This window comes from Larus michahellis, chromosome 3 (assembly GCF_964199755.1).
Source record: "Larus michahellis chromosome 3, bLarMic1.1, whole genome shotgun sequence".
NCBI lineage: Eukaryota > Metazoa > Chordata > Aves > Charadriiformes > Laridae > Larus > Larus michahellis.
This window is the reverse complement of record NC_133898.1, coordinates 113,489,769-113,506,142: the sequence shown is the minus strand read 5'-3', so window position 1 is coordinate 113,506,142 and position 16,374 is coordinate 113,489,769. Positions and strand designations below refer to the sequence as shown.

Below are 16,374 nucleotides of genomic sequence, written 5' to 3'. Positions count from 1 at the left end.
GTAAGACAACATCTGTAAGGGGTCTTGAAGCAAGGTAAGACGAAGCCAACTGGAAAGACAGCGGTCCTAACAAAGCCAATTATAACGTAAATAGGCAACTTGCAGCTGCAACAATGCCTGAACACTATCTAGCAGTAAAAAGTCACTCATGGCTGAATTATTTTCTAGCTTGCGAAGGCAACACTAGTAACAACGGCACAAACAATTCCACTGCTCTCTAGGGTAACATCTTATTTTATTATTTGCCAGAAACTCGTAAACCACCCAGTCAAAAACAAATGCTTTGCTGTGTCTTTCCTCCCATGCCTAACATTTTCCCATGTTTTTAGTTTTCTCTTCCCCAACTCACTCCCCCTCCACCCCTTTCCTTGCTTCCTCGTATTCTTTTCCTCCTATTCTTTCCCTCCTATTATTTCCCACCTCTCTGCTTATAAGGAACTGATGAATTAGTGCACTCTGAGCCGTCTCCACAATAGCAATAAATCAGTAAGGAACAGTTTGAAACTTCAACATACCACAGGGTTTTTCCTTCTCCACAGCTGACACTCTCAGAAAAGTAAGAGCTATGTTTACACAAAGCCCAAATAACAGCAAGCTTGAGCTCTGTGGGCTTTTCCTTTATTGGGGGTGAGGGTGGGGGAAGAGAAAAGTTTTGGAAGCTTAAAGATAAAAACCACATTTAAAGCTATGCAAAATTACTGAGAAAATGCAAATACGAGCAAGGGGAGTGGAGCCCTAGTTCGGACTGAGCCACTTGGAGAGACCAGCTGAGCAATTCTCTCATTTCCACCAGTCAAAAGGAAATCAAAATTGTCTTTTTCCTTGCAACTGTGGCAAAATGCATGCTCAGTGCGCTGCCCAGTGCGGCACTTCCATAGCACTTTACAAGTCTCAGATGCAGGAACAAAGTACATTGGATTGAAAAAAACCCACCACAAACCCTCTTGCTGTCTTACACTTGTATACTAACAGCGGAGCTTGGGCTTTAACAACAGCTCACATCCTGTAAGATAACACATACACAAGTACCATCCCTTCATATGCTACACTTGAACAGCAAAGCAGATAAGCTGGTAGCCGAAAACAGCATTCGGAGTGGGGTGAAGTCTTACAAACCTACCCACAGCTGTCTTCGTTCCTGTGACTCCATAATAACCGCTAAATTCCAGGCAGATATTTGTAAGAGACAGCATTTTTCACAGCTCCCAACGTGGACAGCGAGTTCCCAGTCTCACGCCCCAGATCTGCCCCTCAGATTAGCATGAAGTTCTCCCTTGTTCTGAAGATTTGACTTCCACATATTAAGAGGGAGAAGAACCATCAGAGCACATATAGTCAATAGGACTAGTAAGAAAACATTGCTGAAGTATAAAGAAAAAGGCTCTTCATAGAAAGAGCAAAACTTCATAGAAATGTTTTGTGCGATAATTACAGCCATTTGGAAAATGACTTTCACTTTTTCCAAAACCAGGCCTAAAAACAGCAACTCTTGCTAGAAGCTGGACAGCTTCTCCGCAGAAGTCACAGCTTCCATCATACCATACCGCACTGTGTGTCAGCCGTGACCCAGAACTGCCCCTCCAGTCTTCAGAGGACAGAAGAGTACAGTGTATTTTAATTAGATGTTATGGTATACAAACTCACTCACCATGTCAGTGTGACACACTGGACCAAGCATAAGGAGAAACCTGGGATAGGATCCAGGCTACCTAACGTAGTCACTCTATTGTTGGTGCCTAAAGAAGCAGATTTTCTAAGATAATTGCCTACATTCCCTACTCAGTGAGAGGAAGGAAAGTGTTTTTAAAGGCCTTCAGAGGGAGATTGTGTGTCTAGTACCACGCACCTCAGCCAAAGGAAAAAAAACACCCAAACAGAATAATAAGGGGGAAGGGGAAAAAAAAAACCAAACACACAAATCTCACCACATCTTTCTGGAAGAATTTTGTCTCCTGACAACAAACCCAATGGCTTGGGACATTCAATGGGCTGATTATAGATCACTAAGATTATTATTTTTTCCCCTCTCTTTCAAACATCGAGAAAACTCTGATGCATCCTGCTTGGCACACCCTGTAAACAAGATCCAGCCCGATCAACAGTACCAGCTACTCACTGTTCCTCTTAACAGCAGTGCCAACTTTAAAAATCATAAGAGAGGAAAAGAGCTGAAAATTCCTGCATGTCTCACTGAACAGTCAACCCTTCATACCATCTGATGCTTCACGTGATAGAAGTTACACCTATCAGCGAGGACATTTTACAACAAACTTCTGGCCTGACAAACTCTGTAACTCCAGATTCAAGTCTCTCTCTGCATACTGATAATTTCCCTGCATCCTCCTAAAAGTTTTGTATTATTTGTCTTTTTATCTCCTTTCCTATGAGTAATACTGTTGCTCTAATTTCCTCCTGCTTGAAGCAGCCTGCCCTCTTCCCATCAATTCTTCTGCACCACAATCCAGTTCTTCAGTTTCGCCTCCACTACACAGTATCCAAGGCAGGACAGTCCCGGTCAGACAAAGAGGAGAGGTCAGGGTGTCCTACTGGGCAACTGGCTTGGGACAAGTTTTCCTCTTCTCTCTAGGAGAGGAGCTGTATGCCTCTTTTAAGCACTGTATTATAAAATTTAATTACACTATGGTCTATGTTAATATCTCAGCTGCTCTAGCTTGGTGAACAAAGTGTTGTTTGTTCACAAGTTTCCTTTCACACATTACAGAATTACATGTTCCAGCTACATTTCTCCAAATCATTTCCTGACGTGATGTTCAACCAACACGTGCCTGGGCACAGACCTGTCACTCACATGGGGTAGGGAACTTGCAAACAGATTTTTATTACCACAGAATGATTTGAGTTGGAAGGAACCTTAAAGATCATCTAGTTCCAACCCCCTGCCATGGGCAGGGACACCTCCCACTAGACCAGGTTGCTCATAGCCCCATCCAACCTGGTCTTGAACACCCCCAGGGATGGGGCATCCACAGCTTCTCTGGGCAACCTGTTCCACCACCCTCACAGTAAAGAATTTCTTCCTAATATCTAATCTAAAGCTCCCCTCTTTCAGTTTAAAACCATTACCCCCTCTCCTATCGCTACACTCCTTGATAAAGAGTCCCTCTCAATCTTTTCTGTAGACCCCCTTATTGTTAAGGGCCCCTTATTATTAAATATTATTATGTAAAAATACTTCCATTAGGGGCAGATGTTTTATTTGGTGTGGTTTCTTCCTCCCTTCTTATTGACTATCTAGTCAAGTCATTTAGCCCAGGCCTTGGAAGATCTTCATGAAACACAACCAACAGGAAGTTCTTATGTCAGTGTGAACCACTAAGATTGCACACACCTTTTTTAAAGGCTGATCTAGTGATTAGAAGATCACTTGAGTTATAAGAAACTACTGATAACCTCTTCTGCTTCAAGCTTACCACGTAACTAAGCGGCTCATGGTTTACTTGTGCCTCAGACACATGAGATGGTACCTATCACATCACCCAAGCTGGTGAGCAGTGCTTTAGCTGCCTGAGTGTGCGTTTTCCTTCCCTTCTCCCTCTGCAGAGCGAAAATCAGCATTTGCAGTATTTTCAGAGGTGTAACGTATTACCCTTGACATCAGCCCCAGCTCTAATCCCTCACAGTAATATTACTATTGCATAGTAATGCTCCCTGCTTTGTTATTGGTGGTGGTTTTTTCCCCCTTCTCCCCACATTTCACAACATCGGCAGTGTAACACGCATTACCTGTCTACCGCAGAAAGCAGAAGCGCTGTAGCACCCCATCTGCGGGTGGCAGAGATGGTACATAACATCCCTGCAACAGCAAAGGCAGAATGACCGAAACCGAAGGCTGACGCGCTAAGGCCACATAGAGACAGCAGAAAGCATAAGGGGAAGAAAAGAAAGAGCACAGGTCCTCCACAGTGGAAACATTCTCCCTTCAGGGCTCCCCACGTTCTTGAGATGGCAAGTACCAATAAGTTCCAGACCTTTGATTTCGGGAACACATGCAGAGGAACACTATTGGGAATTTCTCTGTATTGCTTCGTAAACTTGAGCGCAGCTCTTAAAAATCAATAGGTGTTGGGCCTTGGTTTACTACTTATGGTTTCCATTTAGTTTTCTCCTCTTACTCATTGATTAATTGTAGTAAATTAAGATGCTTTGTCAGCTTGAGCTATAGTTTTTCTTTCCTCATTTATAACAAAACCTTAAAACAAACTACTGACAGTTCTACATTTGTAAATGGCTTTCCCTGCCAATTAATTCATTTAGTAAGGACGGTATGGAGCTGATTAGGACTTTTTGGGTTTTTAACCTTTAATATTATGGAAAAGACTTGATTTTTGAGTTACCCAAACAGAACAGATGTTTAAAATTATTAAAGGAAAATGTCAACTTGGTATAGAATAAGCTATAACTAATATCATGTCAGCATAGTTGATGTGAATTTCAGAAAGAAAGAAAATAAATAAAGCATGTTGCCTTACGTGTCACTGCATCGTTAGAAAGAGAAGACTGAATAGACTTAAGTCAGTCCCTTACACCTTCTACATACTCACATAACTCATCCTGCTAAAAAGGAATCACTTCAGGTTACGATTAAGCAATGCAAAACCACCCAATTTGATCAGAGTGCTTGACTTCGCTAGAGATTTGATATGTAGTGAAAGTGACAGCCTACTCACATGACAGGACATTTCACATTGCCTCCTAGTGTTCCTAGACAATATGAACCCCTTCCCCAACCGAACACGCACATGGCAAGAGGTACTCAGTTCTGGCGCGTTGGGTATATCCCACGCTGCATATTCATAGGAGCAGTTTTGGTTTGTGGCTCTGTGCAAGTCACCTGCCCTCTGCTCGATCCGCAACTCCCACCAGCTCGTAAGCGTGGGCAGGAAGGACGCTGAAAGGCAGCCCTCGCTGCACCCTTCTCCTGGGTGCCAGCACTGACCTGCTTGTGAGCACGCTGGCACGGGGATGGAAAACACGTACTTACTCTTCACAGTTTCCCAGCAGAGAGATCTGGCCTGCAGCATAAAGTGAGGGCAATTTGCATAGACTTATTCTGGCCAGGAGGGAAAACATTTCTAGGGCAGCTTAAGCTTGTGCTCATCATTCTAGGGGTTTATAAAGAAGAGCTTTAAAAGCAAAACAGAGAGCCTTGATGCTTTTTAAAGGAAGTTAACATTGCCAGAATCAAGTCATTTTACTTCCTTAAAGAAAGAAACAGAATAAAGCAGCAACACATATTTAAAGATCAATATATAAAATACATTTTCTCAGCCACTTTATTATATAAAGTGGTAGATTTTGGGTCACCTGTCCTGTCTGCTCCTCCCTGAAGGTGCTCTTCTATGCTCTTCTGCTTCCCACTCTCCAACAGAGCACACAACAAAGTTAGCTGATCTCAGTTGTTACACCAGTAAGTATAAGCAAGAGCCTCTCTGCATACCATTCCTTGGTATTAACTTTAAACATCGGACATTATCACTCTGGAAGCAGACACTGTCTGAAAAACATGCTGTTAATTTCGGAGAGTGTAGCTAGTTAGGAGAGACTTAACTGAAAAGTAAAGTTACTGAAAAGAAAACTGGTTCTGTTCTCTCTCTCAAACCAGGGCACCAGAATAGGGTCAGTATCACCCTCAGACTGCAAACTCCTCTGTGGAGAAAAACCATTTTACTTTTTATGTTTGCGTGGCACATGCTGCAGCGGACCACAGGTTTCAGAAGTTAACAACAATACAAAGTTATAAAACATTTCAACTAATATTAATACCCTTGGTCTTAAATTCTCTGACTCAGAAAATGGATGAGTAGCTGAATTTAGCGGACAACCATTTTCTCCAGACCCACTTGGGTGTCAGGAGGTATCTTTAAAACATTATTTGTCTGAGCAGTTCTGACCCCTGTAGCTTCCTCCCTTTTGTACACAGCCTAAAAAAGCAGAAGTAATCACATCAACTGTTTAACGTTATTTCAGCATTAAAAAATAAAGCCGAAAAACTCCAGTAAAACAAAATGTCACTGGAAGTTGTTATTATTAAAAAGGTTGAATTAAAAAAAAACAAACCTAGTTAAGGATTTTCTATGCTTTCCAGAGGCCACGTGTTGAACATTTTAGATAGTAGGAATCTTGCCAAGTTCAACTCGTGCTTTCCCAAACCAAACAAGACACAAACCACAGAAGCCTGCCCTCTTTTCAGCTTCTGGGAAGATCACAGATGAGGTTGTTCATTATGGTCCAAGTCAAGTAACGTGGTACACACACACAAACCACCCACCCAGCTCTTCAGACATACCCCCCCCGCCCCCCAATTTAAAGGGAATCCACTGTGCAAATAAATGAATCTTTTTTTTATAAGTTCAGTAATTGTTGCTTTTTCCTATTTAATTTAATGGTCACCCGTAGTGTTTTATGTTAAGAACACCATGAAAGAGCAGCCACAGTGGTCTAACATACCAGTTTAAAATAGAGATGTTTGGAAAGGAATTGTTCCAGAGGTTCTAAACTAAACAACATGGATTGCAACCCACTGCTTAAAATTAGCTTTTGTGGTTTGTTTTAGATATTCCTAGTAACAGACTCAATCTGATTGCTCTCTCTTGGTTGACTTTATTGCACCTAGCAATCTAGGAGGCCAATAATAGAAATTTCATTTAAAATACAGCTATTAATGTTCCTAAAGATAGCCTATTACATGAGTCAGCTGTGTCACAGGCTTGAAATCATTCTCTACGTTTTTTTATTGTTTTTTTTGTCAAAGGACAATAAGTGCTTGGCTAGGAGTTGAGAGCTCTGCATGCTTTTAGGATGAAATAGTTTGTCAATATTAAAACTAGACAGGAAGAAAACTTTCAGAGGGAAGGAACTGCACCCTGGAATGTCTTTGAATTCCTATTCCATATTTAATGAAAAGAACACCCCACCAAAGAAGTGCTTAACTACCAAAGGTATCCCACTTTTCTTTTCTGAAATCCCTGGTTAACCTACATTGTCTACTAATACAGTAGTTTGCCCTAGTTAATTGGCAAAGGCAGCCCTTTGCTTTCTTTCCAGCAGGAAACTAATTAAATAGATTCAAGAGCAAAGCAGTGCTACTTTAAAAACAAACAACAGGGAGGAGGCACAGTAGCTGGCTGCTGCTTCTTCAGAAAAGAGTTGGAACAAGCCATTTGTTTAAAAAAAAAGACAGAGACACAAGAACAGTGCATCTCCTTTACACCTGACAGCAGAAACGGGAGCAAGAGCATCGCAACTGGAACAAAGGTACTTGGTGGGCTTCAGATCTCATTTAGGTGGGAAAAGCCACATTGGAGGAGTGTATGAAGACCCCCGCAATGCAACAGAAGAAGATGGGAAATTCAGGGTTTCTTTCACCTGTACCAAACTCTGTTCTCAATGGAGAATAGCGAGGTGTTTGCACCAGACCTACTGCACCAGCTGTAAGCCAAGGCAATGCTACAAAAGCTTCAAGCCTCTGAAGTCTAATAGCTGAAGTCACCCAGTTGAGTTAATGGGGAGTTTGGGAATATGACTGACAAAGCAACTAGGTGAGTAACTGATTAACTACAGGAACGTTTGTAGTCTATCCATACTTTGAAAGAACAAAAAAAAACAAACCCCACTAATGAAGTTCTACAGAGGACAGTGAAAATGAGAGAAGGACATGCAGACCAGAAAACATCCAAATGCAAGATTTAAAAACATAAAAGGCATAAGCTGGCTGCATGGGGCTTCTAACTATGTGTTTTTTTAGGAAATTAATAGAAGTAACTAACCATGCGTAAAAATGCCTGATAAAGACAACAGAAAAAAATAGTGAGAAAAAAAACCATATACAAAGCAGCATGGTCACAGAAAAAATGGCGCTAGAACTACAAGTCAGGCTGGTGCGCAGACAGAGGACTCTCCTCCCAGTCTCTGGGCAACAATACAGGCTCTTGCATTTGGGGGCAACACTTTAATACTGAGTGACAAAATGGACTTAACTTCTATCCATAAATTTGAATCCACCGAGCTGGCTAGAGGAGAATGCAGCAATAGCTGCTTGTGACCTGAAATAACCAGGAGGCCTGGGCTCCTGCAATGCCAGCAGCGACTGGAGGCTCAGCAGATGGAAAAAGGCAGGCGAAGTGGCATATAGTGCATAAGGCAATATAATTATCCCATGTCACAGACAGTTTTGTACTCTCTCCTGTCTTCTCTACTAATACTCAAAAGGAAATGTTTTCTTCTGGGGAGACTGGCTCTGTGTTTTGGGTAAAGAAAGCGTGGTTGAAAAGTGGGTGTTGTGCTTGGAACAGCAAGGCAGTGAGGTTTGAGACGGCTCCAAGTTCCTGGAGAAGTTCCTTCCACAGCCCCTGAGAAAGCTACTTCACTTGCACAGCTCAGCTTGTGCCTGTGACAGACCAGCCACCAACCTGCTTCTTCCTCAGCCGCAGGCTCTAGTCTTTACAGAAATGGGAACCAGCGCCTCAAAATTAGGAAAGAAACATTAAAAGGACTACTGATCATTATGGCAAGCTGCAAATCAGCCTGTTACCGTGGTGGCAAAGGAAGGGGATGGAGCTGACAGGTCCTCTCTCCCAGAGGCAGAGTTCTTTGGCAGCTTCATTCCCACTGGCAGTTCTTATCCTGCAGGATGGTTTCAAGCCAACCTGCAAGTTTTACAGGAAAGTGAAACTGGATTGAGACATGCAGAAAGCAAGTCAGGATTAAAGAGAAAAGAAGGAAGAGCTGCATTTCTACCTGTTGGGGTGGGAGGAAGATTCAGGAATACTGAGATGAGAGCAAACGCCGCGGGAGCTTTTGAACTGGTTTCCCTTGGCAGGAGATGGGATCAATATACCAACAGGAGAATGAAAGACTGATCAGTTAAGATTAGAGGCCCCAGAGTAATGTCAGAATCTAGGGAGGGGCAAGAAAATTTCTCAAGTACTGTTGCAATAAATTAGTGTAAATTGCATTCAAAAGAAGTAGAAAAAGTGGAAGTTCTGCTTGTGAAAGCTTAGGAACAGACTTTGTTATGCAGAAACAAGACCCTTTTGCACAAGACAGACTATTGCTCCAAGGACTGGTATGCAGTGGTTGCCTAACTCTTCTCCAAGAAAGTCAAAATACACAACAGAAAGCAAGTGTCTTGACTTGCGCCTCTTCCCCTACTTCAAACATTGCCAGTACATTCCTCACATTTAAGTACTGGAATCCTACTGCTTTTCCCTGTTGCTTTGTGTGTCTGCAGTAGTCAGTGTCCCCTACTCCCTTTTCACTCGCTGAACAGGAGAAAAAAAAAAAAGCTATCCCCAACTCCACTGCCTTTTGCAATCCCTTCTTAACAGAAAAGTGGCCAGCGATACAGAACTGGAACAAACTATACAGAAAGCCAACTTCACGCATAGAGAGAATCTGTTCAAAAAGTGAACATCTGCAGCCAGATTTCAGTTCTACAGCATGCAAAAGAAGGGGAGAAATAACTCCCATTTAGGTTTTGGTAATATGGTACAACCGCAAAATATCTTAGTCAATCTGAACTTACTAGGAACTAATAGTATGTTTAAAAAACAAAAACAAAAAAGAAAAAACTCTGTTATTTGAAATAAAACCCCAGAAACGCCACCTACACCTATTTATTTCAATAGGATGCTAAGTTCTTCGGCAGTAATAGTGAGGCATCCACTAAGAATTAAAAACCTTGAAGACCGAGAATGCCCTGCTGCTTAAAACCACTCCACGTTGCTCTGCACAAGCCATAAACCCACACATATAAACAACCAGGCAAACAAAGGAATGCAGATGGCTCTGAAATGAGCAGATGTAAATTACTTTATAAACTTTGCTTACTAAAAAAAAGTCTTTTCCACCTTCAAACCTTGCTACTGGGGGAGATTTTTTGTGGAATAAAGCCAATAAATAGGTTTTACATCCTCTTTCATGAACTATAATTAAAAACAAACTTTACTTTGTGACTGTCACCACAGAATGAGTTTGTCACCTCTGCAGTGAAGTTCTTGCTTCTTGTCATAGGCTGAAAAGACACTACTTGACTTTTGTGGGCAGATTATATTTACATCCTTACTAAATTTCATTTTAGCTATCAAAGTTTTCTATGTTGGACTGAGCCAAGCTGTGCCTTTGGCTACTGCTACAAGACATAATAATAATGATAATGCAAATTATGAGTGTGTCACTGGAGCTAGATCATCCGCACTGCATGCTTGTCACTAAACCATGGTACACTGACTCAGTTACAGAGGTCTCAGCTGCTATTAGGGTTACAGACAGCTACTTAGAAAAACATTATCTGCAGCAAAGCCAAAATATTTTGATCGCTTCCTTCCACAGCGAAACGAAACATTACAACTATTTAAGGTTATAAACAATGAGACAGAAATAAACAACTCCATAAGAAAGACCCACAATTCCAAGCCAACACTAGTTCATTAGAGAAGAATTTTGCCTTTTACTGGCAAACTCCTGACTTTCCCCATCTGCTCCCTCCTCTCCTTACTAATGAGCAGGAGCAAGCTGCATCTATGAAAGCATCTCTAGAGATGACGGGATGCACAAGCTTTTCTCTAGATGCTTAGGAAAGACCAGTGAGTTCTGCCACTATGTTTGCTACCACACCACCAGGGTGGTGGGCTCTTGCCCCGGTAGACGAGGCAAATCGGAGGGCAGCGCTCCTCTGCTTTGTACTAAAGGTCTGAACTACGTATAGTATGTTCTTATTCCTTACACAAATACCTCGTGATCATTCCGTATGCCACAAATATTTTCCAGTACAGACCCCTGCCAGGATGTGCTCCGTCTCAGTAATCCTGCAGAGCCGTTTCAGGGAAATCGGGCTGGCAGGCAGCAGAAAGACTCAGGACACGCCAAGGCACATTTCAGGTATGTATGTGCACAGTATGTTGCAGCTGCTCTCACGCTGACCACAGAAGTCTACAAAAGATCACAGAAGTCCCCAGTTTTTTCACATTTGGCAGAACAATGACACTAAACTGAGGTTTCTACTTCTTTGAGATTAAAAAAAAGAAAAGACGAGCTCTGCATGTTTTTCCAAGAGATTGGACGTGGGTTCTGAGAGTACTTTACGCACACTTGTATTTCAGAAAATGGGATATGGTGCCTGGAGAGGTTTGAGGATCTTTAGAAACACCTCAGCAGCCAACTAACCAAACAAGGAGGGGAGAGCAAGCTGCTCTTCTTGTAAGAAGAGAGAGTGGAAGGGGCGCAGAGGCAGAGCACTGTGCCTGAAGGCGCGGGGCTCTCAGGGGAGGGATGGAGAGCTGATCTAGGGGAAGGAGGCTAATGGGCTTTGGCTTAATTAGCTTCCTACAGTGAGCTCAAGAAGAGATATGGTCAATCCCCGCATGTATATGATGCAGGGTAACGTACATCACGCAACAGGAGAGGAACTGTTTAAGCTAAAAGGACATCATTGACAACAAGGACAGACAGGTATAAACTTGGCATTATACACTTCTTATAGAAACTCAAAGAAAGTTTCTAAGTGTCAGAGATACAGGATATGTTTCTGTTACAGCTTCCGAAAAGAGGTAGGGAGAACAGAAATACTGATTACTTGTAAGAGGAAAGTTTATGAAAGGAATTACATCATCTACAGTCCAAACAGAGATCCAAGAAACCCGCTCCACTTCCCTGTATTTAAGTTCTAAATCAGCTGGTTAAAATAAAAAGCCATGAAATCATACGTTTTTTGAACCTCAGCTTGGTTTCTAAGCAAGGGGTACTGAAAACAACATCAGCCATTTGGTTTTTAAATCAAGTTTAATCTCGCTTCCTTTTTCCCTCATTTTGTTTTTCTGCTAACTAAAAAGGATGTGACAAAAAAGATTTTTTTCACTTAGTACTGAAAAAGTGAGCAGAAAAAAAAATCTTAGATGAAAAAAAAAATCTCAACAAGCTTTACAATTAAACAGTATATCTTTTTCCCTAAGACATGTTACTCAAGCTGAACATACAGCTTGTTATATTAAAATCTCAATAACAATATTCAAGCCAATGAGAGCATGATTATGTTTTCTTTACAACAGTTTTTTCCTGTGATCAGAAAGAGTCAAGCAAGAACATCATTACACTTTGATAACCAAGCCAAGAATACGAGTTTTAAAGGAAAGCAGAAAAGAAAAAATTAAAACCTGCCAGTCTGTAAGTATATGACTTTTCAATACTATTTCTAGCAGATGCATGCATGCAAAAGTGGCACTGCTTGGGAAAATGGAAAGCTACCAACAGCAAGTCACAAGCTCAGGCAAATGAAGAATCTAAAAATGTCACTATTTCCACATCTACCCACGTATTAGGTTAAGCATAATGCAGCACTTCCAGCTCTAGTGATATTTGCAGGATAATCTTTTCCAAACCGCAAACAGAAAAATGGATAGACTTTAATTATTTAAACATAATTTTTACTACCTTTTAGAAGACAAGAAGGTAAACGTGCTACTTTCTTTTTTTTTTTAATATATCAACAATTACCTATGGTGTACATATAGATCTGTAGCCATGTCAAAAAGGAAATCAGTTTTTTTATTATCTCATTTCCTTATTTGAAGTATGGATTTACTGCGGTTTAAAATTGAAAATGTAGTATTGTGGGACATTAAACAATGAAATTAAGGACCATATATGAAAGCAAAACAATCTGTTACAGTTATAAAGATAGGTATTATTATATATATAACATATATGTTCTAATATACATATACACAACATATGCATGTTATTATATATACACATATAATATACAACACATTATATGTATGTTTTATATAATACATATATATATAAAATATGTGTCTTTATATCTCTATATAACACATTGAGATATAAAAATAAAAGCCTAGTGAACCCACTTTAGGTAGTACCGTAAAACTGTGCTTTGAAGACAGTTATTGAACTGCCCCAAAACAAGTCTTGTCTCTCTGCACCTTGGACTTTGCTAGCGGGCTAACCAGAACACAGATTTTTGTTCTCCTACGTTTAATTGCGAAGTGAACCAAGCCTTTTCATGCTAAAGCTCCGCAATTAAAAGCAAACTTTGACAAATTCCCTCCTCTGTAGCAGTTTGGGCTATGTGGTTTTGATTTCTATGGGGAAACACAACAGCAATTCCAAAGACTATAAAACCCATCCCAGAGGCATTTATTCCCCCCCCCTCCCCAGCTCCCGTTGGCAAGAGAGTCCTAGGAAAGTGTGGCTGCATTGGAAACTGCATCTGTCTGTGCCCAGGCCAAGCGTTGTCAAGACAGTCAATGCAAACGCCTACCACAACAATCTCTCCTTTGTCAGTCACAGGGATCCCATGAGAAAGCACCAGCCAGTCTAGGAATTTGGCTCAAGGTAGTGTTAGACAGGCCTGAAAAACAAAAAATAAGGGTCAGACTTTATTTAGATTGACTGCATAAAACCGGAACTAACAGCTCCGTTCTGTCAACGAGCTTTTAAAATTGTGTGGTGGCACAAGTGGTCTTAGTGCAGAAAGACAAAATACACCTCTTAACCCTTTCTACTCTCTGCACTTGCTGGCTCACTTTGTACTTAGCAGCTTGGGAAGACTAATCCCATCACACAAGAGATTATTTTTTTTCAATGGAATGTATTTCCAAGCCTGAAGGGGAAAAAAATACATTTTACTATCATTTTACATAGCTGTAGCCCCCATGATCCAGAACTTCAGGAAAACGTACTCTGAAGGATCAACAAACCATATCCAGCACTAGGTTCAGGGACTCCCTATGTACAAAACCAACAGTGAACTACAACTTTCCACACGCTTCGCAAAGCATTTCTAGAAACTGTACCAGGAAAACATACACACAAAACCACATGCAAAGGCCACTACTTTGGGCAAAATCAGTCTGTAGGCAGAACATTTTAATGTGATGAGATGCCAGGGAAGAGGAGGAATTCAGAACACAGCAGCTGGCAGGAGTCCTACTTTCACTTCAAGCTATTCCCCATTTTCAGATTTATCCAGCAGTATTATTTCTGAGAGAGAATTTCAGAGCTTAGTTCCCTTCTGCTAAATACTCAGAAAACCTGTATCCTCAAACTAACGAGGTAGATTTTTAGCATAAAACCTGTCCTTTATTCAAATCTTAAAAATAGAAAAAAAAAAAACAAACCAGCTTTGGAATGAATTCATAGCCAAACATGCAAGCTTCTGGTCATCCTTATTCATCTGAAGTTTTAAACAACACGCTATTTAAAAATACTTGTAAGTATCAAGGCATGCATTAACCTTTAGAACATCTAAAAATAAGCTTTTCATTTCTGAAAACTTAATTAATTTCTCATCCCCCACTCTCTGATTTCCATTTAGAGAGAGATGTACTATGGAAAAAGTATCTGCTATACTTCGAGAAAAAAACCAAAACAAATAGTAGATAAAGGAATGGCCTGACAGCTCAGGCAACCTTTACTTGAACAAGCTCAGATATATGCGCACTGTAGCATTTTAGGCGACCCATCAGTTATTCAACCAACAGTTAAGTCACCAAAAAGACACTGCCTCCTCCCTTCTTGCACATCCTCCTCACTTTAACCTCCCCCTCCTACTTGCTTCTTTGCCACAAAATCCTGCTTGAAAATTCGGAAATCTGACAAAATTGGGTTATTGCCCTCTTCCCATACTCTGTTGACATTTTAGGAAGGAAAAAAGTGACAAACAAAATCTACTTTCATTACTGTGTATCTGCTTGTAATATAAGAAAACGGCTTCCTGGAGCTTAGGGTCAGAAGGACCGTCAGATGCATTGGCTTCCTAACCTGAACACCACAAACTATTACCCAGTTCCCAAGTACCCTGAAAGCAAGACAAGTAACTTGTACGTGGCTAACAAATACTGACGGGCACATCACCTGCCTTGGGCTGGGCACCTCAAGAGATCCACTTTCTCTAATGGCGGGAAAGGCAATTTACTGCTTTGAAGAGCTGCAGCAGTTCGCCTTATTTCCATTTAGAACTTCAGCCAGTGGTTCTAGTTACGCCTCTCACTCGCTAAATGGGAGGAGGAAGAAGATAAAAAATAAAAAAGGAAAGTAAAAGAAAGTTAGTACAAAATACTTTCTTGTCAAGGCAGCTAAGACGCTGTCTCTTCTCACGCTGTTGGGGTATGGCTAGTGTTTAAACTGCCTGCAAACTCCTTTCCTACAGCTCTACCACAGATGTTTTCCAGGTCTTCTGCCAACCCTTCTTCTTCCTTAGGACAAAACTTGTCCTGGCCAGTACTCTCAGTTATTGCATCAGCTTCATCCGACTTGGGATGACATCTTTCTTCCTCTTAAAACCTCGCCCTTGCCAGCACCTCACTCAGCACTTCACTAACCACTCCACCGGCGCTGCCTTCCTGGGGCCCTCTCTCCCACTTCTGTCTTTCAAAGGCAGGAGGGATCCTGAGGAAGTAATTCCCTTTATATCAGTGGCTATTGTCCCTCTTCCCGTTTGCTCCTAGGCAATCTCTTCCAGCCACAAAAATTCAGTTATCCTCTCCTACAGCGGGACCTCACAGATTTACCTTCTACTCCAGGCCTCTCTCCCCTTATCCAAACTGGAAATTTCAATCCTTCTCTCTGACATTTCCTTGGAGATATCCAGCTACTAGATTAAGCCCTACACAGAGACAGACAAACCTCTTATCTCCCTTCCCACACAACACTTTTCCCAAGAGGCTCTTCCTTGATTAGCCAGCATCCTGCCAGCCACCCAGCCTGGAGGCTGATCGTGATATTCAACAAGAACCTGTACATCTAACTCCTGCAGAAAGAATATGCATAATATACATGAAATGCAGTCTTTTCCTTCTGATCTGTCAGACGACTAAAATGCTCATCCAGGCACTCAAGATCTTCCTCCTTTTCTTGGGTTTCAACCAACAAAATTTGACTTTAAGAAGTATTTCTGAAAGGACGTAAGCAACGGTCACCTCCCCTGCATGCTGCCTTGCTGTTTTAACCCTCTTTTGGTGTTTAATTCATGTGAAACCACCCCAAAATCCTTCTCCATAATTTTAATAACCTTCTCAGCCTGTTTTGTCTTGATCATTTTTACACCAGTGTTTGAGCCTGCTGCCTACTTCTGATCAGCCGGTGACGTTGCCCTCCACCACCAACAAAGCAACCTGCCTCACAGAGGTGGACCTGACAGATCAATCCATCCGGCCTATTTTAGACATTTCTCTTTGGATAAGATGAAGTCTGCCCTAAAATTGTCTGGACAGGGATACAATAATTACAAATAAGACAAATGCAGGAAAAAAAATAATAATAAAAGCTGCTCACACCCCACCCTTTCCACATTAAATCACTACCAGGAATTTTTTCAGCACTAATAATTCTTGT

The 16,374-nt window shown here is 41.3% G+C and overlaps 1 protein-coding gene across 7 annotated transcripts in view; it reads right to left on the bottom strand.

Annotated features, from left to right (window-relative positions):
• RNF144A (ring finger protein 144A) overlaps window positions 1-16,374 on the bottom strand; it is a 70,879-nt gene that overhangs the window by 38,819 nt on the left and 15,686 nt on the right. For 2 of the 7 annotated variants that reach the window (XM_074581783.1, XM_074581784.1), the window contains exons 2-3: window positions 14,896-15,034; window positions 13,301-13,390 (exon numbers count right to left, since the gene is read on the bottom strand). The exons of 1 other annotated variant lie outside the window; for it this stretch is intronic. The gene's annotated coding sequence lies outside the window, so the exon portion shown is untranslated. Of the gene's footprint in view, window positions 1-10,752; window positions 10,951-13,300; window positions 13,391-14,895; window positions 15,035-16,374 lie in introns of all 7 variants that reach the window. 4 more of the 7 variants (XM_074581787.1, XM_074581786.1, XM_074581785.1 and 1 more) reach the window with 4 other exon arrangements.